Source organism: Tursiops truncatus, chromosome 7 (genome assembly GCF_011762595.2).
Source record: "Tursiops truncatus isolate mTurTru1 chromosome 7, mTurTru1.mat.Y, whole genome shotgun sequence".
NCBI classification, from domain to species: Eukaryota; Metazoa; Chordata; class Mammalia; order Artiodactyla; family Delphinidae; genus Tursiops; species Tursiops truncatus.
The window spans coordinates 18,765,375-18,785,219 of record NC_047040.1 but is presented as its reverse complement, the minus strand read 5'-3'; the positions used below and the strand labels follow the sequence as shown (position 1 = coordinate 18,785,219).

The 19,845-nt window shown below is 43.3% G+C and overlaps 1 long non-coding RNA gene across 1 annotated transcript; it reads left to right on the top strand.

Annotated features, from left to right (window-relative positions):
• Positions 1 to 5,134: 5,134 nt before the first annotated feature.
• On the top strand, positions 5,135 to 18,828 carry LOC109550537 (uncharacterized). The gene is made up of 3 exons (XR_002177062.2): positions 5,135 to 5,905; positions 16,066 to 16,122; positions 17,768 to 18,828. It is a non-coding gene; the product is annotated as an uncharacterized lncRNA (long non-coding RNA).
• Positions 18,829 to 19,845: the final 1,017 nt, after the last annotated feature.

Here is a 19,845-nt window from a genome sequence, read left to right as displayed (position 1 = left end):
CCTGCCGATGCAGGGGACACTGGTTCGTGCCCCGGTCCAGGAAGATCCCACATGCCGCGGAGCGGCTGGGCCCATGAGCCATGGCCGCTGAGCCTATGTGTCCGGAGCCTGTGCTCCGCAACGGGAGAGGCCACAACAGTGAGAGGCCCGCATACCGCAAAAAAACAAAAACAAAAACCAAGAGGGGCCTTTACAGATCATCCTATCTAAAAGAGCAGAACTTCTCTTACCTTTACCTTCCTTTATTTTTCTTCAGAGTATACATCACATATTTGACGTATTTGTGTATTTGTTTACTGTCTGCCTCTATGCTCTATAATGGAAATTCTGTGAGAGCTGAGACTCTCTCTCTCTCCCCCCTCCACTCGCTTCCTACGGCAAGAATGGTACTGAGTACATAGTAGGTACTCAATAGATGTAAGTGAATGAACGAATGAAATGTCTTTGAGAATGACTACCAATCTGTCTTTAGGCCCAGTCTTCCTTTGTAGGATCTTTTCTGAAGTTCCGGCTAAACATGTTTTGCCATGTGTCTGTGGCACCACAAACTAAAGCTTAATCAAGGCAGTTTCATGATCTCATGTACGTATTTGTTAATATAAGGAATGAAATTTTGTTTTGTTCACTGATGTCTTCTTAACGCCTAGAACAGTGCCTGACATAGAGGAGGCACTCAGTGTTTGTTAAATGAATGAATGAATGATTTCCCCCTCAAACTAGTTCTCCCTGGCTTGCTTCTTCTCTTTGTAACATCATCATTTTCCTAGTTACTAAGGCTCAAAACTCCTGTCAGCTTGGACTTTTCCCTCTCCTTTCTTTTCCATATTCCGTGAGTGGCCAAAACCTGCCCATTCACTCACTTCATCGGCGCTGTCAATATCATAGCTCATCACACACTCAAATGTCACAATGGCCTCCCAACTGGCCTCCTCAATCCACCTCTGTCAGAGTTTTCAATTTTTCTCTCCCCTAAAGTGCTCTGATCATGTCATGTCCTCTGGCTGAAGCTTTCAATGGGTCTTTGTACCAAATAGGGCTCTTAATTGCAAACAGTAGAAATGGACTCTGGTTCACTTAGGTAGAAGAGGAATGTACTGGAATGATATCAGGCAGCTCACAGAATTGACAGGAAGCCTCCAGAATCAGGCTCAGGAAATAGGCAGGAATCAAGAGAAGCTAGGCCGCCAGAACCTTATTCAGGTCTTGCTCAGGAGCAGCCTGACTAGGGGGCTGCTTCCTCTGGGCTCTGGGCTCTCACAAGGCCGCCACCACCCTGAGACCTGACTGGTGCTGCCTCGAATCATAAACAGTCATCTGCTTCCTGGGGTCACTTGCCGAAGATTCAGAGTCCTGAGTGGGGTCATCAATTTGGCACACTGTTGAGGTCATAGTCCTGTGACCTTCCTGCCAGGGGTCAAGGGATGTCTCATTAAGACATCCACTAAGGACGCTACTCCAACACAGGAAGGAGGCTCAGATGCTGGGCAGCCTAAGAACCCAGTGTGTACCCATATACGGGTTCCTGAGCGTGTCACTGAAGCTCTCCACCATCTGCCACAAAGCACCACCTCTAGTTTTTTCTCCCTTGCACAACATGTTCCACTGAAGCAGGATTACGTGCAGTCCCCTGAGCTGATCCTTCCTGCCTCAGCCCCTTGTAGCAACTGATCTCCAAAGATCGTTCCTATTGAACCACTCTTCCTGATATTCACACCTAAGTATTGTCTCCTGCCCTTGAATCTGGGATGGCCTGTGATTCATCTTCATGGATAGCGTGCTGTGGAAGTGACACGGCATGACTCCCAAAGACAGGGCATAAGAAGTCTTGCAGAGGTTTCCCTGGTGGTGCAGTGGTTAGGAATCCTCCTGCCAGTGCAAGGAACACGGGTTCGAGCCCTGGTCCGGGAAGACCCCACATGTCACGGAGCAACTAAGCCCGTGCACCACAACTACTGAGCCTGTGCTCTACAGCCCGCGAGCCACAACTACTGAGACCGCGTGCTGCGACTACTGAAGCCCATGCGCTCTAGAGCCCATGCTCTGCAACAAGAGAAGCCACCGCAATGAGAAGCCCGTGCACTGCAACGAAGAATAGCCCCTGCTCGCCACAACTAGAGAAAGTCTGCGTGCAGCAACGAAGACCCAACACAGCCAAAAAAAAAAAAAAAGAAGTCTTGCAGCTTCTGCCTCAGCCTCTTGGAATATTTACTCTAGGGGAAGCCAGTCACCATGTATGAGGTCCATTTACTCTGAGACAACCATGCTATGAGGAAATCTAAGCAAACACATGCAAACACATGTGTGGCGAGAGAAATTCCTGGTTAGTCCCCATCTGTTTCAGCTAATTCAGATGAGATACCAGACACGTGATTTTAAAAAGCCACTTTGGATATCCAGCAGAGTTGAGCCTTCAGATGACTCCAGCCCCAACCTCCACCTGACTGCAGTTGCATAAGAGACCCCAAGCGAGAACTGCCCAGCTGAGTGTCCCATAGGACTGTGAAGCTAATAATAAATTGTTATTTTAAGCCACTAAAATTGGGGGTGGTTTGTTCCACAATAATAGAGAATCAAAAGAGCCCCTTTGTGGAACATGCTTTGCTCTCTCTGGAATGTTCCCCTACTCTCCTATCCCATGTACCACTCATATCTGCATTTGTCAAAAACCTTCTGCTTAGTGTGGTTCAGGGCAGAGGAAAGAGCCATGCTTTGCGGGGCAAACTATGGGTTGAGAGGGGTTGAATCTTAATTTAGTCTCACTATCCCTGTGACCTTGGACAAAATAATTTCTCTGGATCTCAATTTCTGCATCTGCCATATGGAAATAAAAACACATGTCTCCTGGAGTTCTTCTGAGTACTAGGTAAAAAATATGTAAAATATCTATGCAACTTGTCCATTTCAGTCTCATTGAATAGAGGTCTTCAGGAGATACCCAGCTTTCTAGACCTACATCAAATGGCACTCCCAAAGTCTAATTCTCGTCACTTGCAAACTATACGGTTTTGGACAAATCCTTTAAACTTCTTTAAGCCTTACGCTCTGCATTTGTAACACGGGTTTGATGATAATATCTGTGTAATGGGGTTTCTTGCCTGGGCTAGGGACTGGGCTGTCTCATGGTATTAGGCAACACTGCCCCCTTGAGACAGAACACCCAGAACCCTTAAGCCAGGTCCCTTAACCTATATGACATTTGGAAGAGAACGAAACCATGCCCACAATTTGGGTTTGGGGATGAACAGACATGTCTAGTGGGCCAGGGACTGTGGTGGACCCCATACCACAGGGAAGAACAGCAGAATCTCTGAGAGTGCATCACCCTGAGTGAGAAAGGGGTTTCAGTGGAGCGGGGGGAAAGGGTGCATCGAACAGAGAAGAGGGAAGACTGTTATTTGGAATGGTGTGAGGCTGGATATGACCAGCTTGTGGCTCAGTACATCCCCATTTCCCACTTTCCCAGGGCCTTCCTTGTGAAGGAAAGATCTGGGGTATAATGGCAAAGACAGGGACTACCAGGGCACACATATCTCTACCATCGGAACCCTTTTGAGAAGAAGCAGCAGCAGAATATCATTTTCTACCTCAGAGAGGGAGAGGCATGCCAGGAGGTCATGGGCACAGGGGTCCACTATATGATTTCAGTTGCATCCTGTGCAAAAACAGGGAAAACTAATTTCTGCTGGAAGGCAGAATAGTGGTTACCCCTGCAGGGGAAGTAGTGACTAGAAGGAAACATGAGGGGGATTCTGAGAGCTGGTAATGTTTTGCTTCTTCGTCAAGGGGCTGGTTACACCAGCATGCTCATTTTATAAAAACTTGAGTGCGGGCTTCCCTGGTGGCACAGTGGTTGAGAGTCCCCCTGCCGATGCAGGGGACCCGGGTTCGTGCCCCGCTCCGGGAAGATCCCATATGCTGCAGAGCGGCTGGGCCCGTGAGCCATGGTCACTGAGCCTGCGCGTCTGGAGCCTGTGCTCCGCAATGGGAGAGGCCACAACAGTGAGAGGCCCGTGTACTGCAAAAAACAAAAAAACAAAAAAGAAAACTTGAGTGCACTTAAGATTTGTGTGCTTTTCTGTATCTTACTTCAATAACAAGTTAAAACACACACACACACGCACACCTGTGTGGAAGATAAGCAGTCATTTCCCACTTCAAGCCCTTTGAAGTGCAGCCACATCAGCTAAGGGGGTAAGAGATTAGTGAGCTGGAGGCAAGGACCACCTGGTACCTGGCCAGACTTATTTCATTTCTCCCTCCATTCATTCACTCTTTCACTTATGGTTTATTTATTATCTCCTAAAGATTGAACACTGTACAACATGTAAGGGGATAAAAAGAATTATTAATAGCAGTAGCTTCCACCTATTGAGTGCTTACTTTGGAGTAGGCCCTGAACATACAGACCACTCACAATAATCCCATGAAGTATCATTACCCGCATCTATCAGTGAAAGAGCCTCAGAAAGGTTAACCAAGTTGCTCAAGGTCACGTAGCAAGGAAGTGTCTAGATTTTCGTATGAACCTGAGTCTGTGTGAACCCAAAGCTGCGACACTTTTCACTGAGCTACGCTCTCCTCTAGGAATCTAGGGGGAGGAGTGATCTGTTCACAAATTGTTCTGCCACGAGCCTTCAGAGCTGGAGTCAGACTGGGTTCGAATTTTGGTTGCATCCTTTTCTGTGACCCTCGGCCGGTTCCTTCACTTTTAAGCCTCAGTTTCCCCATCTGTATAATGCGGGTAAAAATCACATTCTAGTGAACGCCTAGAACAGGCAGTCATTAATATTTTTGCAAAACTCGACCAGGGCCACAGTCAGGCATGGGCACGGGGTGGAAGGCGAATCCCTGACGCCCGTTATCTGAACCATTAGGGCCCGTTGGACTTAAGTGAGCCGGTGGGCCTTTATAGACCCGTTCGTGCTGGTAGGAAACGGGCCGGGCGAAGAGCCAGCACCCCAAAGGACATCCAAAAAGGGTCACCGCCCTCAGACCTACGAGGTCTGCCAGCCCGGTCGGCTCGGCCGGCGAGGAGAAGCAATATCGCGAGACCTGGCGGGACTAACAGGTTTCCAGGCCGGAAGTGAGGAGGCGGGCCCGAGGGGGTGCGCTCCTTTTGAAACCTGCGGGAGGGGAGAGTGGGTTGGAGGTCGGTGTCCCTTTTGGGAATCGGTCGAGCGCCGCAGGAGCGGGACGTTAGGTCAGCGGAGACCTCGGCGTGGGATTAGGCCGGGAGTGGCCACAGCTTCGTTCATTGGGCAGCTACCCGGGGCCGGCCACGCTCCGTGAGCCACTGTGACGAAGCCCCTTCTTGTCTCCCCAGAGCTCAGCCCGGGCCGCTGCACCTCCCTCCAAATGTGGATAAAGTTCCCACCCTTTGGCTCAGCCTTTTAAGGAGCCTTTGTGACAGCAGAGGTGGTTTGCTCTGACACTAACCAAACTTCACTTTCTGGACGCCCACTTACCCAGGCCCAGTCTATGGCCATGGAAGGGATCTTAGCAACGTGTTTACAAGATAATGTTTTTATAAAATTAGCAAAACTAAGATATTTTAACCCACATCTGTTAAGACAGGTGCCTCTTTCCACTGGGACTTTCCTATCTGGGAGCACTGAAGTAGCTAGGGCAGCTTGGGGCATTTTTAAGTAGGGTCTTCCCGTGAGTAGGGCTTGAGTGTGTCTACTTGGCCTGCCTTTGGGTTCTGGGTTGTGCAGAGTTCAGAGGAGTTATCTTTACTGAGAGGCCCAGTAAAGATAAAAGGGAAAAAGTTGTGTTTCTGAAGTGTCTCCAAATCTCCAATGGTGGCAGCCCTCATCCACCCCTGCCAGCGATGAAAGAAGGCCAGGATCTGGTGAGAGAGAACCATCAGAAGAACTGCAGCCATGGGTCCTCCCTCTGTGTCAGGGTAAGTTTGGAATTCTTGAACAGAAACAGAATCAGCTGGTGAACCGGCTGTGAGTGAATATGCATGCAAACATGTCTTTTGTTGTTTCTCAAGCCAAGTATATTTTTGGTCTGTTTCCCTGGAGACTGGAATAGGGAGAGGCTTTACCAAGTGTAGTATAATTTTGCCGACTCCACTTCCCTTCCAATTCCCCAAATTAGTCATCCTGTCTCTTCACCTGGATTGATTTTGTCCAAGGTCACTAACTTCTTTGTTGCTAAATCTAACTTTTCAGTCTTAATCTTAATTGACTCTCCTTTGCTACCAATGCTCTTTTCAAATGTAAGTCCTATCCGCCTCTACTTAAAATCTTTCAGTGGCTCCCCTTTGCTTTTAGGATAAGACCCAAATCTCCAACCTGCATGGTCAGACCCAGTCCTCTCCAGTGTCGTCCCAGTCACACACACTGATCTTTCATGTCTCCAATGAGCCATGCTCTTTTCCCGATACAAAACTTTTGCACGTGTTCCTTCACCCATTTTATATGTGCCTCCGTTTATCTGTTAACACCTCAAAAACTGTGGGACAGTAAATTTCTGTTACTTAAGCCACTCAATTTATGGTACTTTGTTATGGCAGCTTTAGGAAACTAATACACTCACCAACACTTGTTATTTTCCATTTTAAAAATTACTATCATAACCATCCTTTTGGGTGTGACGTGGTATCTCATTATGGTTTTGGTTTGCATTTCCTTAATGCAAGTGATTTTGAACTTACTTTCACATGCTTATTAGCCATTTGTATATCTTCTTTGGATAAGTGTCTATTCATATCTTCTCTTCATTTTTCAGTTGGATTATTCGTCTTTTTGTTATTGAGTTTTAGGAGTTCTTCTATATCTAGAAAGAAGTCCTTTATCCTTTATACGTTTTGCCAGCATTTTCTCCTCTGCTCAGGTGGTCTTTTCACTTTCTTGTTGGTGTTCTTTGAAGCACAAAAGTTTTTAATTTTGATGAAGTCCAATTTATCTATTTTTTCTTTTGTTGCTGTGCTTTTGGTATTTTATCTTCCATCTTGACCTAGCTCAAATGTTTCTTCCACAGGGAAGATAGCATTCCTCTGATGTATGCTCTCAAAAAACCATCTTTGTAATTACAAATTTATTGGAGAGATTTATTTGATTGTCTTTTCCTCTAGACTGTAAACTCCAGGAGAGTAGGGTCTGCGTCTGCTTCCTCTCTTCCCATTTTGACCCCAGCAGAGTGCCTGCTATGTAGCAGGCGCTCAGAGTTGTTGAATGAATAAAATGTAGACTTGACTCTATGGACTATTCCCTGAAATGGAATGAAGAGTGAAATACTCTTCATGTGGTCTTGATGACATCCACCCTCCTGTTCTCCTACTTCTTGGCTGCTCCTAGGGCTATTCTGCTGGTTCCTCTTCCTTTACCCATTCTGTGGTCACAGGCCCTGCTCTCTTCTCACCCTCCACACTCTCTTTGCCTCTGCTCCCAAGACTTTAATTACAAGTTGAAAGCTAATGACTCTCAAGTCTGTTTCCTACCTAGATGGTTCTTCTCAGCTGCAAACCTGCGTGTCCCACTGAAAAAAATGTGTATGCTTTTTGTTGAGTGGAGTGTTCTATAAATGTCAATTAGGTCTAGTTTGTTGATAGTGCTCTTCATATCTTCTATATCCTTATGAATTTCTGTTAACTTGTTCTGTAAATTATTGGCAAAAGGATATTGAAATCTGAGTATAATTGTGGATTACTCCTTACAGTTCTATCAGTTTTTGCATTGTGAATCTCGGAGCTCTGTTTTTAGGTGCATAAACACTTAGGATTGTTATGTTCTTTTGATGACTTGACCCTTTTATCATTATAAATTACCTTCTTTATTCTTGGTTATGTTTTTTCTCTGAAATCTACTTTGATATTATTATAGCCACTCTGGCTTTCTTTTAGTACCAGCATGGTATGTCTTTTTCTATACTTTTACCTATTCACGTCTTTATATTTAAAGTGTATTTATTTTAGGAGGCACATAGTAGGGTCTTTTTCTTTTGTAATCCAAACTGACAGTCTCTCTCATTTAATTAATTCAATTACATTTAATGTGATTTTTAATATGGTTAGGTTGGTTATCACGTTGCTTGCTGTTGTTTTCTATTTGTCCTCTCCATTCTTTGTTCCCTTTTCCTCCTTTTCAGCCATCTTTTGGACTGAGTACTTTTTTTATTCTACTTTATTTGCTTCATTGGTTTTTTAGCTATAATTCTTTGTTTTTTTAGTGGCTGTGTAGGGTTTATAGTATACATCTTAAACTTACCACAGTCTGTGTCTTCAAGTTCACTAATCTTTTCTTCTGCAGTCTAATCTGTCACTAATTCCTTTCAGTGTATTATTCATCTCACACATTGTACTTTCATCTCTAGATGATTGATTTAGTTCTTTTAAAAACTATCTTCCATGTGTCTACTCTATTTCTGAACATATGGAGTTATAGGTATAATACCTGTTTTGATGTCCTTGTCTGCTAATCCTAACATCTGTCTCAGTTGTAGGTTGGTTCAATTGATTGATTTTTCTCCTCCTTACAGGTGGTATTTTTCTGCTTCTTTGTAAGTCAGCTAATCTTTGATGGGGTGCCAAACACTGTGAATTTTACTTTGTTGGATACTGTCTTATTTTCTATTCATTTGTGTTTGAACTTTGTTCTGGGTTACAGTTAAGTTACTTGGAAACAATTTGATTCTTTTAATTCTTGTTTTAAGTTGGGCCATAAAGGAAATCTCAGCATATTTTACAGGATTGAAATCTCTGCAAATTAGGCTAGAAGTCCATAATAAAAAATAACGACTTCCAGTTTCTGGGCCTAGAAGTCACTACTCTGTCCTAACAACAAATAAAAAGCTGAAAAAACTGAAAAGTCAACAACTCTTCTTAGATCTATAAGAGAAGTGAGGTCACAGGGCAAACCACTGTCGCCCAAATTGAAAGGACCAATGCAGAGAATCACAGCTTACTGTAGCAGAAGACCACAAGCTGAAACTTCTGCAGGAACCAGTGCTGGGGTAGGAAACCTGAACTGTAGTTGATGAATTGCTGGAGGCTCAGTATAGACAATTCTGAGAGTTAAAAACTCCGAGGGGACTCGTTCATTGAGAGGCCTCCACCTTTTTTAGGAGTATTACCTACTGTAGTTCTACCATGTTCTCAAGTGAATCATGAGAAACATCCCCCTGTGCTTCTGGCAGGGGAGGGGGAAAAGGAACCACTTTGAAATATACCAGAACATTCTGTTCTTTTTAACAAGGTCTGTCCTCAGGAGAAACTATTTAACCAGAGCTCAGAGCGTAACCTGCTGGGGTTTTATCAGAGCCTAACTGACCTGAGGGAAGGCTGGCTCTAGCCTTCCAATTGTGAGAAAGGAAATACTGAACTCCAGCCCCCGTCTAGCCATTCTGTCCCACCTAAGAGGGTAAAGGAGAATGAGAAGCATGTGTGAAGATCACAGTCCAGAATCACAGACTCACTAAAAGACTGAGACCTAATCATAGGACTGTGAAATGCTTTCCCTCCCCCTGTACCTTACACCATATTACTAAAGGCTATTTACAGCAGTTTCTCTTACCCAGTACATCATGCCTGACAACCAAGAAAAAAATCAAAAGTCATATTAAAAGACAAAAAACACAGTTTGAAGACACAGAGCAAGCATCAGAACTAGACTCAGATATGGCAGGGATGTTGGAATTATCAGGCTGGGAATTAAAAACAACTATGATTAGTATGCTAGGAGCGCAGAGAGAGAAGGAAAATGACATAGCAGCAACCTGGATATACATAAAGAAAGGAAGAGCACTGGAGAAGGAATAAGGATAGGTAAAATAAAAACTTTTATTTTTTAAATTTTCAATTGATCTATCAGATAACAATTTGTTTAAAATAATAATAGCAACAATTACTTGACTATATATATATTCTTACGCATGCTTATAAAAAAGTGAAATGAATGTCAGCAATGATAAAGGGATCAGAGGGAGGAATTAGGATGATTTTGTTACTATACAGTATTCACACTACCTGTGAAGTGATATAATGTTATTTGATAGTGGTCTTGGATTAGCTGTAAATGTATATTACAAACTCTAGGGCAACCACTGAAAAAAAAGTTTTATGAAAAGCATAGTTGATATACTAAGAAAAGAGAGAAAATGGAATCATAAAATGCTCAAAACCACAAAAGGCAGAAAAATAGTGGAAGACAAAAAGTAGGGACAAAGAATAAGGCTGACAAATAGAAAACAGTAACATATATCATAAATATTAACCCAACTATATCAATAGTAATAATTTTGGACATCAAAGCTCTAAATGCACCAATTAAAAAACAGATTGTCAGGGTAGATAAAAAAACAAGAGCCAGCTATATGTTGTCTACAAGATACACACTTTAAATACAAAGACACATATAAATTAAAAGTAAATGGATGGAGAAAGATGTACCATGCTAACAATAACTGAAAGAAAGTAGGGGGACTTTCCTAGTGGCACAGTGGTTAAGAATCAGCTTGCCATTGCAGGGGACATGGGTTCGAGCCCTGGTCTGGGAAGATCCCACATGCCAGAGAGCAGCTAAGCCTGTTGTGCGCCACAACTACTGAGCCTGCGTTCTAGAGCCCGTGAGCCACAACAACTGAAGCCCCCGTGCCTAGAGCCCATGCTCCACAGCAAGAGAAGCCACCGCAATGAGAAGCCTGTGTACTGCAAGGAAGAGTAGCCCCCGCTCGCCACAACTAGAGAAAGCCCGTGTGCAGCAACAAAGACGCAACACAGCCAAAAATAAATAAATAAAAAATAAATAAAGTCATAAAAAAGCAAGCCAAAATGAAACAACTTGAGCACTAGTTGCTTAAAAAAAAAACCTAAAAAAAAGAAAGAAAGAAAGTAGGAATAGCTACATTAATTTCAGATAGAGCAGACTTCAGAGCAGAGAAGGTTATCAGGGATAAAGAGGGGTATTACATAATGATAAAGGAGTCAGTTCTCTAAGAAGACATAATAATCCTTAATGCATATGCACCTAACAACAGAGTGTCAAAATACATGAGGCAAAAACTGATAGAACTGCAAGGAAAAGAAGATGAATCCACTATTATGTTTAGAGACTTCTACCCCTCTATTGAAAATGGATTGATCAAGCAGGCAGAAAAGTCAGTAAGGATACAGTTGAACTCAACACCATCAAATAACTGGATATAATGGACATCTCATGGACTTCTTCATCCAACAACAGCACAAGGCACATTCTTCTCAAGCTTACATGGAACATTCACTAAGATAGACCACATTCTGGGCCATAAAATACATCTTAACGAATTTAAAAGAATAGAAATCATACAATGGAATTAAACTAGAAATGAATAACAGAAAGATAGTTGGAAAATCCCCAAATACTTGAAGATTAAACAACACACTTTTAAATAACACGCGGGTCAAAAAAGAAATCTCAGAATAGCCAATACAATCTTGAAGGAGAGTGTGAAGTTGGAGGACTGACACTACCCAGCTTCAAGACCTACTATAAAGCTACAGCAATCAAGACAATGTGGTAGCAGTGATAGGACAGACAAATAGATCAATGGAACAGAATGGACAGAGCTGATATAGACCCACGTCAATGCAGTCAACTGATCTTTGACAAAAGAGCAAGAGCAATACGATGGAGGAAAGACAGTCTTTCAGCAAATGGTGCTGGAACAACTGGACAGTCCATGTGCTAAAAAAATGAGTCTAGACGAAGACCTTCCACCTTCACAAAAGTTAACTCAAAATGGGTCACAGACTGTTTTTTGTTTCTTTTTATCTTTTTCTTGCCTTCTTTTGTATTGATCAGTATTTTTTTTTTTTTTTTTGAGGTACACGGGCCTCTCACTGTTGTGGCCTCTCCCGTTGCGGAGCACAGGCTTCGGACGCGCAGCCTCAGCGGCCATGGCTCACGGGCCCAGCCGCTCCGCGGCATGTGGGATCTTCCCGGACCGGGGCACGAACCCGTGTCCCCTGCATCGGCAGGCGAACTCTCAACCACTGTGCCACCAGGGAAGCCCCTGATCAGTACTTTTTTATTATTCTGTTTCCTTCCTCTATAACTTGTTAGTTACACATTTACTGTTACTATTATTATTTTGTTACCCTAGATATTACAGCATACATCCTTAACTTAACAAAGTGTCCTTTAAATTAGTACTTTTACCTTTCTCTAGACAATTCAAGGACCTTACAACACTTTAATTCTGTTTAGCACCCTCCTGGCTTTCATACTATTGTTTATTCTAATATATTGTAAACCTCACAATAGATGACATTTATTGTTCTGAACAGTCATTATTCAATGAAATTTACCTACAAATTTACCCTTTTTTCTGCTTTTCATTCTTTCTACATTTCCCTTTTCTCTGGTAACTTGGTTCTCGAGGTCCTGGTTGCCTTGGTTGTTCTTTGATGTCATCAAACAGCTATGGTTTGTGTTTTATCTAGCTTTAATATTTGTTTTCAGTGAGAGAGTTATTCTGGTACTAGCTACTTCATCATAGCCTGAAACAGAGTTTCTTTCCTGGGTTCTTAATCTTTCCCTCAATTCTAGCTCTTTCTGCTTAGTGTAAAAAATCATGTATTTGGGCTTCCCTGGTGGCGCAGTGGTTGAGAGTCCGCCTGCTGATGCAGGGGACACGGGTTCGTGCCCCGGTCCGGGAAGATCCCACATGCCGCGGAGTGGCTGGGCACGTGAGCCATGGCCGCTGAGCCTGCGCGTCCGGAGCCTGTGCTCCGCAACGGGAGAGGCCACAACAGTGAGAGGCCCGCGTAACGCAAAAAAAAAAAAAAAAAAGGAAAGAAAGAAAAAAAAATCATGTATTCACAATTTCCTAAACACAACCAGCCATTTCAGATCTCTGTGCCTTTGTTTATGCTGTTCCTTCTGCCTCTCCTCAACATCCTCCTTGTTTTTATGGCTAAAAGTCCCTTTAAGTCTCAGCTCATATTGACAAGTTTTCTGGGACGCTATCTCCACCCTTGCATCTTGGGTGAACCTCTGTTGTGTCAGTTATCACACTGTGCTATAACTGTTATCTATCCTCTACACCAGACTTACAGAGGATACTGTAGGGATTCCTGCACATAGTACAGTGCTTAGTACAGTACAAGACAGTTTTTGAATGAATGAATGACAAGCATATCCTTCAGATGATCCTTCTCAAATCTTGTGCTAGTTAGTCTCCTCTGATTGCAAGGGATGGAGACACCCTCCCCACTATAGATTTATTCTGATGATATCACTTTATTCTAATATCATCATCTACATCATCTACATGTGGCAAGAAGTTCAATAAATATTTTATAAGAAACCAAGAACAGTTAATCCTTATGTAGCCTGGGGCATAATTTGAGAACTAGAAGGTGATTTAGAACCTTAAGTAAACTTGTGACTGGGTCACAGGGTTATCATGCCCACAACATCATAAGTGCTTCAGTTCCCTGCCATCATGGGGACTCAGCTTGTTTCTTTCTTTGATTCTCCTACTCTTCCTGCTGGCGGCCAACCCCTCAACCCCTTCTCTGAATATCATTTGCTTGTTCATTGATTTTGCTTACTCATAGCTTCTGCTTCTTTGTGGCCTCAAAACCTCTGCACTTGCCCCCTCTTTTTGTGTTCACTCAGTTTCTCAACCTGTCATCATCTTCCAACTTCTGCATCTCAGTTTCAGCTCCACAAGAGAGTGATCTGATTGGTTCGTTTAGACAGCGTCAATTCTCTTGGCAAAGCTCTTATGCCAGGTCACATCATGGCCACCATTCTTTCATTTATTTGCCTATTTAACAAATATGCACAGGCCACTGGCTCACTTCTAGATAAGCTATCATAAGGTAGGTGCCCAATCCTGGGCTAGTAGCTGTGGTTGGGGTAGAGTGGAGGACAAGGTCATAAAGTGGTAACAGTGTGGAGATCTGTATTTAAGAAACTGTCTTAGGACGGGGCTGTGGCCACACCATGCATTCTAAGCCTTGGCCAGTTCAGGAAACAAATTCCAGCAAGGCTTTTGAAAATAATTCAAAATTGAGAACGCTGGTGCTGAGCGAACGGTATCTTATGTTCTGGAGAGTAAGAGTGTCTTTTGTTTGAGATATGAGTACTGCAGGTGACAGAGTTAGTTTGGGGGATGGGAAACAGTTCATTTTAAGATGAAAACTAGAGTTGATTTGTATTGTGGCCTGGTGAGTGGTTGTCCCACCTTTGCTGCAGGAACACCTAGAAAGTCAAGATTCCCTAAGAAATTCTGTCCCCTAAAACCATGAGATACGTCTTGGTCTGGAAGATGTTCTGAGGAAAGAAGCTTAGAATGTTTGATTTTGGATTAAATGCACAGTTCAGAAATTTAAAAAAACTGATCCACAGATTCATTGTTGAAATGATCCTCCTGGATGCTGAATAATATCAGCCCAAACTGGGGCTTTGATATTGACACGTTCTTTCCTATGAACAGGTCCAGCTTACTTCCTCCCACCTTTCTTCCCTCCCTCCCTCCCTCCCTCCTTTCCTTCCTTCCTTCCCTCCTTCCTTCCTCTTTCAAATATTTTCCTTTTTTCAAAAAATCAAGAAATACATCACATACACTTAAATATATTTATTACATGAATATATGTCGTTTAAAGATTAATCATCCAATGAACATTCATGTACCCACTATTTAGGTTAAGAAACAGAACATTCTGAGGGTTCCATACGCTCCCTGTGGACCCTTCCACAGTTACATCCCCCTTCCTCCTCCACAGAGACAACCTCTGCCTGTCTTCTGTGTTAGTTCTATCTTCTAGTCTCTATAATTATCCTTATAATTTCTAATACCTTGGTATTCCTCTACCATATATTGTTTTGTTTCATAAAACAGTAACATGCACAAAGCTGGGTTAGTAAGGACAGTGTATCGTTGCCTCTTTAGATGAAGGTCCTCAGGAGAAGGTGAAACGATGACCTCTGGGTCAGAGGTGACCTCATGTTCACTGAAAGTTTACAGGGCAAAGTCACAAGTGAGTCTGTGGGAAATAGGACTCATCAAAATTGGCCTGCATGGCAGGGTGAAGTGTCAGACAGTTACTGGACATCAGGCAGGATATGGTCAGGAAGAGTGGGTGGCTCTGTACTCTGTGATTTGAAGTTCCTATGGCCTACTTGCAGCTCTCAGGAATGGGTCAGAGCAAAACATTTTTGTGAGAGTGAAATAAATATCTTCAAACAATGCAGGCAGGAGGGCATCAAGGGAAGAGCAGGGACTTCATCCACACATGGTCAAGACAAGCCTCCTGGTGATGCTGCAAACGCCAGAAGCAGCTAAAGGTTTATAGTCAACCAGAAGGGCTGTGGGAATGAGCCCCTCAAAAAGAAGAGATGGAAAGCCTTCAGCATCTGTGATGCTGCTGCTGCTGGTGATGGTGACGATGGTAGCTGAATGCTCACTCTGAGCCCTGCATGGTGCTAAGCAGTGTCCATTTTTGTCTCATTTAATCTTCGTAACAATCCACAGAGATAGATATTAATATAATGCTTGTTGTCCAAATGAAGAGATTGAGCATCTGAGAGTTTCTTAATTAAGAAACTGGCCCAGTGTCACATAGCTGGTAAATTGCTTCAGATGTTTTCCAGGGATCAAGGCCACATTATCTGCTGAGAGAGAGATGAAGAGACTAGCACAGGTGGTGAACTGATGGGAGCATGCTTAAGTTAGTGGCGGTAATAACAAAAATAGGGGCATTCCCTGGTGGTCCAGTGGTTAGAACTCAGTGCTTTCACTGCCAAGGGCCCGGGTTCAATCCCTGGTTGGGGAACTAAAATCCTACAAGCTCTGTGGCCAAAAAAAACCCAACAAAACATTTACTGGATGTGCACTAAGTACCTGACATAGTGCTAAGCACTTTTACATGCATTAATTTGAGATGAAATAATACCCAGATACACAGAACTGGCACATGAGGCACAAAGCTTGAGGCTTTTGGAAAACTTAGAAATACCCTCTGGCTACATCAAACAGGTAAAAAAATCCTAGCTGTACTGTAGATGTTTCTTCTGATCAGAGGTATCCATTTATTCAAAATTTATTTACGAAATGCCTCTTGTCTCCCAGGTACTGTTTTAGGCACTGAGGACATAGCAGAGAACGGAACAGGCTCAAGGAGAAGAGGTAAGTTCAGAAACATAAAAGGAAATAAAGAAATATTCAGAAGCATCTGAATTTTTGACCCTCTGATCAACACCACCAGAAAAGGAAAAAGAGAAGTACTATTACATTTGCTACTGGTACTACAAAACTGTGCCCTTACCTAACTTCATTTCAGCAAGCCTTTACTGTGAACTATTAATGTGCCAGGCACCATGTGCAGAGGCGCTGGCCCAAAGATGAAGACGATGAGGTTTCTGTCCTTGGGAAGCGCAGTGTGGGAGACAGATGGGTAGGCGGATAATTATATTACAGATGATTCGTGCTATGATTGAGGTGTGAACAAAATTCTGTAGGAGCAGAGAAGAGTGAATAATTCTGCCTGGGGGTGTCAGATAACGTTTAATGGAGGAGAAGACATCTTACCTGGGTCTACGGGAGGCTAGGAGATGGCCAGGTGGAGATGGAGAGAAAAGACATCTAGGGAGGAGTCATTTGTGGATAGAATGATGAAGTTACAGTGCTAAGTTCTGAAATATGGACTGCACACGGACAGCCTGGATCCCTCAGACAATGGTGGGGTGGGGTAGTCCACAGGGTTAATGATTTATTGAAAAGGAGGATTGAGGCTTGTGTTGCTACCAGTTAAAATAACTGAGTTGATAAGCAACCCACTGACTGTTTCTCTGTGCAGAAACCGTTCAGGCGTCCACCATAGTTTTCCCACTCTATGTTTAAGCTAAAGTATCAAAAAGACTTAAAGCACTGCTGTACATATTTGGGGAGGGCAGTGTAAGTTGGTACAGCCCACATGAAAAGCAGATTGTCAATATCTATAAAATTACAAATGCTGCATATATCTTGTGACCAAGGAGTTTCACTTCTAGGAATTTATCTTCAGATGCACTCACTGGCACATGAAATAACTTATGCACGAGTATCCATCGCATCTTGTTTGTTATAGCAAAAGACTGAATACAAATTAAATGTTCATCAAGAGGGGACTGGTTAAATAAGTTATGGTATCTCTTTAAAATGGGATACTATTCAGTTTAAGAAGAAAACAAAGAATAAAGTAGCTCTTTATAATCCTGTTTGGAATGATACATTGTCAAATAAAAAAAAGCAAGGGGCAGACCATTTATATAAAATGGGAATGGAGAGAATTCAGGTCTTCCATGGAGTGTTCCAGCGGTTGAATTAAAGAACCCTGGGCTGCCCTGCCTCCAGGCTCCTTGTGATAGGTGACAAGAAAGATCAGCTGAGAAGGAGCCTTCTGTGACTTGTAGCCAAAAGCATACAGACACAAACCTGAGGTCTGCAGAGGTCTTTGTGTTTGGACCAGGAATAATGCAGAAGAGGGGGTTAAATCTTTGACTTGCAGAAATTCTCCAGTTGACTCCATTTTAACTCCAGTGGGCATCCCCAAGTGCTTCTTCCCTCTGGGTATCCTGAGCTCTGTATCTCAGGGCAGCCAGTCATTCACGTGATGCAGCTGTGGGGATTTCTTTGCAGAGATGCAATCTGGCAGAATTCAACTTGCCTTCTTTTAAAATACAACCTCATCAAAGCAAGAGCGCTAAAAGCCTGATAGAATCTATTTGTAGTCAGGGGCACGAGGGCAATACACTGGATGCTAGAATCAAACCTGGCCATTCTCCGCCCACAGGAGGACCCAGATAATCCTGACCTGCCATAGTGACTATAGAGCTGAGAAGTCTCTGGATCAAGCTTCATGTGGTCTGAGAACTTGTCCACACGGCTGAAACTGTCCTGTCAGTATCTTCCAGACAATTTTGAGGACTCACTGTCACTCACTTATCTTTTCTTTCAAGAAAGTTATTTGTCCTTGGCACTCTGCTAGGTACTGGAGATACAACAGTGAGCAAAACTGAAGTGGCCTTGCCTGTATTGACTTACAGTCTAGAGGAGGAGATGGGAATTAGTTGAATAATTATCAAATAGGTGTACAATTACAACTGGGCTAAGTATTGTAAAGGAAGCGTTCATGGTGGATAAGAGTGGTTAAGAAAGATACCTATATTAGAATGGGATCAGAGAAGGCCTACCTGAGGAAATGACACTTGAGCTGACATCTGAAGAATGAGTGAGAGTTAATTAGGTGATGTCGGAGAAAAGCATTCCAGCAGAAGGAATAGTTCCTGCAAAGGCTCTGGGGTTGGGGGTAGCATAGAACACTCGAGGAATTGGAAGAAGGCCAGTGTGGTTGGAGGGCAGAGAGTGAGGGGGTGTGCTGGGAGGTGAGGCTGAAGCCTGGAAAGGCAAAACCAAGAGACATGTAAAGTATTTTTGTAAGAGCGATGGAAAGCCATTTGTAGTACAGAGTATTGGTTGTTCCCGAATATCCGTTTTCCCCTCTGTTCCTTTAGTATTCAAGTCCCAGAGTTTTGGTTACCCAGTTAAAGACTGTTTTCCAGACTCATTTGCATATAGATTTGCCCATGTGACCAAGTTCTGACCAGTGGGTTGTGAGCAGAAGGACAGGCTTCCATTTGCTCCTATTTTCTTCTCACTGGCTGGTGTACAGACATGATGGTCCGGGCTGGAGGAGTCATCCTAGACCATGAGGTGGAAGCCATATGCCGAGGATGGCAAAGCAACAAGATAGAGGGAAACTGGCTCCCCATCACCATGGAGTAGCCCTAGCAGCCCCAGACTGTTAAACTCAGACTATATATGACAAGGTAATAAATTTCTAACCTGTGTAAACTACATTTTTTGGTCTTTATCATAGAAGTTACGCCTATATTCTTAGTGACTGTTACAGACTGAATGTTTGTGCCCCCTCAAAGTTCATATGGTGAAATCCTAAGCCCCAGTGGTATTAGGAGGTGGGACCTTTGGGAGGTGATTAGGTCATGAGGGTGGAGCTCTCATGAATGGGATTAGTGTCTTTATAAAAGAGGCTCCAGAGACTCTCTTGCCCCTTCTACCATGTGAGGACACAGTGAGAAGACGGTCATCTGTGATCTAGGAAGGGGCCTTGCAGCAGACATCGAATCTGCCAGCACCTTGATTTTGGACTTCCCAGCCTCCAGAACTGTGAGAAATAAATGTTATTTAAGCCACCAGTCTATGGTAGTTTTGTTATGGCAGCCTGAAAGGACTAAGACACTGGTACACCACTGAAGTGTTCTAGGTGACAGAATCAGATTTTCCCCTTGAAATGGTCACTCTGGCTGCTGTGTGGAAGGTAAAAGCAGTGAGAACAGTCAGAAGCTATCGCAGCCCCCATCAAGGAGGCTGATATCTTGGACCTGCAAAGTAGCTACGAAGATTGGACCGGACTCCATTAGAACACCTTTCGCCTGGTGTAGTGGAAAGAGCATGGACTCTGGCCTCAGGGAGAACTAAGTTCTGCTCCTGGATCCACTACTCTGTAGCTGTGACCTTGGGCAAGTTACTTAGCATCTTTGAGTCTCATCTATAAATTCAAATTGAGGTTCTTTTTAGGGGCTGTATGGTTAAGTTTAAGATGGCCTTCAGAACTGAACTGCAACATTAGCTCTTCCCTGGGTCTTCAGCTTGCCAACCTATCCCCAGAGACTTTGGACTTGCCAGTCTCCATAATCACTCTCTCCTTAAGATAAATGAGCCAATTCCTTAAGATAAATCCCCCCTCCCAACTATCTATCTATCTACACATCCTATTAGTTTTGTTTCTCTGGAGAACCCTAATACAGGAATAAACTCTCTATTGGTTTATAATATACATACAGCAGAGTG